The 3,144-nt window shown below is 45.8% G+C and overlaps 1 long non-coding RNA gene across 1 annotated transcript in view; it reads right to left on the reverse strand.

Moving 5' to 3' along the window:
- Positions 1 to 1,026: 1,026 nt before the first annotated feature.
- Positions 1,027 to 3,144, reverse strand: part of LOC108446285 — a 3,767-nt gene continuing 1,649 nt past the window's right edge. Inside the window, exon 3 of the long non-coding RNA XR_001861436.1 lies at positions 1,027 to 1,201. This is a non-coding gene — a long non-coding RNA (uncharacterized LOC108446285). The remainder of the gene's footprint in view (positions 1,202 to 3,144) is intronic.

The following is a 3,144-nucleotide window of genomic DNA, read 5'->3' on the forward strand; positions in this document are numbered from 1 at the left end:
TCGACACGGGCTGATGGCAGGGCAAGGCCTGCCCCGCCTGCTCCCAGGCGTCCAGGGCACCCACCCTTCCCGCCCTGCTGAAACTGAGCCTCGCGTTTCAAGAGAAGGGAGGTAACGCCCCAAGCTCTCTAAAAATGTCTTTTTAACAAGGAAACCCTTTTAGAAGCACGCTGTGCACTGACAGCCAACACCTGCGGTCTCATCCTTAGGAGCCCAGACGGTACGAGCCCAGATTTCCCATGTAACTCCCCCCTGCCACTGCAGCCCAAGAATCTCGCTGTTCACAGAAACCATTCCCTCCCTGGAGCCATCACCTGCCTTGCCTGGCAGCAGGAGCAGTCTGTCTCACCCTTTCTCTTCAGTAAAAAGGCCTTTGCATTGATTCTTTCCCCTGTAACTCTCACCTTGGAAACAGCATATTCCTTCCTTCAAGTCTCCATAACCAATGTGCAATCACTGCCATTCATTTCAAGAATTAAGTTACAGTCCCAAAAGCACTGCTACCCTCTCCCCTCTCCACCCCAAAGGCATTCCACAAGTGTACAGGAGCTGTGATGTCAATATGCAGTTCAGGAAAACGGTGTAGTGACAATTTGCAGGACAAAGGCAAGTGTATGCTCAGGAGGCAGTGGGACTGTAGGGCACTGCCGTGTTCTGAAGTAGGAACATGAAAAGCAGTTGTTTTGGAGTGGCTGACCCCAAGGTGCTGATGATGGAAGTATAACCCAACTTTTGTTTAGAGAAAACTTAGAGCTCTTAGGAGAGCACACACTGCTATAGCCACATCTCAGACAGCTGCAGTTAAACCTAAGCCTCCAGATTAAAGCTCTGCAGATTTTAACACCTGGGCCATGACTCCTCTGTCAAAAGAGAGGAGAAATTGAAATTTATTCTCACAAATGACTACCAAACCAGCAGATGCACTCAGGCTGCACAAGGGCACACGTGGTCTTCAGTAAAAGTTTCATTTCTGGTATAAAACAGTAAAGCCATTTTTAAACAAAACCTACAGGTAAAGAGAAAATATCACATCTTAACAAAAAGGATTTATTCTGACTAAACAAAATGTACAATGTTTCCCAAATGACCGAGTGTTTTCAAGACTCTCTGAAGCCTGCAGGTCCATTGAGTAACTTGATCCCTTCTTACCCTGCGGTTTGATCAAGCTACTTTTTGCCAGACTTCTTTATTCCACCACTGGCTGCCAAAAGAAACAACACAGCTGGTTAGGTGACTGTGACAGAGCTTAGCTACAAATGCAGTTCCTCATAAAGCTGAATCCCCCCATTAGACAGCCTGTACAGCCCAGGTCCCCACTGGTGAATTGTTTCCGCATGTGTGACTACCCCTGTGTGATTTTGATCTCCCACACCTTACTCTGAACAGTGACTTATTTAACATTAGAAATTAAGTTTCTCCTGGGACCTAATATGCCCTATGATTCTACAATGGAACTAAGTATTCCACCAGTTACTTAGTTTCTCCATTGATTATTTCTTACACAGCAGGATCAGAGTCTGGTCAAATCAAAATCAAGGCTAAGGGAATAAAAGCATTGGTATCCCTACACCCCCTGTTGGGATCAAAGCTCTACAGAAGCAGGTAGTGGAATTCCCTGCAGAGTCAATTATTGAAGACACTAAAGTGAAAGAACACCAGGTATTGACACAGCAACAAGTGTGGCATTTGTTGTAAATGCTGTTTTTCTCCAGTTGTGTCAGATATGACCAGTGGGAAGGAAAGAGAACAGCAAGGCTGCACCAAGCCAGGCTTCAGGGGCCGAGGGTCAGCAAACACACTCGGCACTGCAACTTGATTCCAACAGCATTGCCCTGCTAAGGCTCTTGGAAATAGGCTGACCCTGCCACAGTAACACAACAATCATTACTCACTTTGGTAAGCATCAGACGAGGGCCAGATGACTGACACCGAGTCTAGAAAGGGGCAAAGTAATAATGGCAGGAAAGAACTCTGAAGAGATCTGTGAGCTGAAGAACCCTACACAGAATGAGTTTAGGATGGTAAGGACAGAACAGAGGCTCAATGAATTATTTTGCATCTGTCTGAAACACCAAAGACATTCCAAGTCCCACACCCAGCACATTTTTTTGTACACGGATAAAAGAGAGGAGTTAGATCAGTCTAAGGTAAATAAACAATATTCCGAGTCAGTGGAACTGGATGGCACTTCCTTCAAGAGCACCCAACAAGCTGCAAAGTGAAAATGCAGGTCTGCTGGCTAAGATTTAAAACATCAATACAGACACTACGCCAGAGGACTCACAGACTGCCAGCAAAGCTCCCAGACAGGGAATGGGTTCCTTGAAGAACTAGGCAACTACAGAGCAGCGAGTCTGAGCTCAATCTCTGAGAAGATAACAGCAAAGCAAATGGATGAACAGTCTTGTGAAAGTTAAGAGGATTCCCATAAAGAGTAAATCCTTCCTCACTGACCTGCTGGGACCCTGAGGTTATCAGTAAGTGTCTGAGTAAAGTGAACTCGGGACTTCTTCATATTTTCACACAGTACCTGACAAGATTCCATAGCAAAGGTTGTTAGTGAAACTATTTTGCTATGGGATTGTTGGAAAGGTCTTTCAAGACTGAAAGTTTGCTGAAGAATAGGAAGCAAAGTGTGAAGTTGATGGTCTTCACAGAATGGTAAAGTGGTAACATTAATGGGTCACAGGTCAGAAACACCTGACGGGAGCAGGCAGGGTCCACCTTGAACACCTCTGATCAGATCATGGCAAATGCTGGAGGAGCAGAAGGCGGGTGCAGACTCACAAGAACACTCGCCGACTGTCACTGAGACAGAGACTGGGATCCATGGGCCACCAAGACACACCCTGTGAACTCACTTCAGTGACATCATGTATTTTACAGTCACTCGGGCAAAGGGGTTGAAGCCAGACTGGTTTCCAGTCACTTTTTTTTTCCCCTGCCAAGAATCTCCTGATCTTGAAGAAATTCATCCTCTCAGAGGACAAGCACTGGATTTGTTAAACTTGGAGGATTGTGGCAAAGCCTGTATGTAACACATCTGGAAAGAAAAGACTGGTGTGCTTAAGAAAGAATACAAATGTCCCTGCACATACCAGTGGAATAGGTCAGCATGTCAGACACAGTGGTTTGCCTGCTGAA

The sequence above is a fragment of the Corvus brachyrhynchos genome, unplaced genomic scaffold (assembly GCF_000691975.1).
Source record: "Corvus brachyrhynchos isolate BGI_N302 unplaced genomic scaffold, ASM69197v1 scaffold4, whole genome shotgun sequence".
NCBI lineage: Eukaryota > Metazoa > Chordata > Aves > Passeriformes > Corvidae > Corvus > Corvus brachyrhynchos.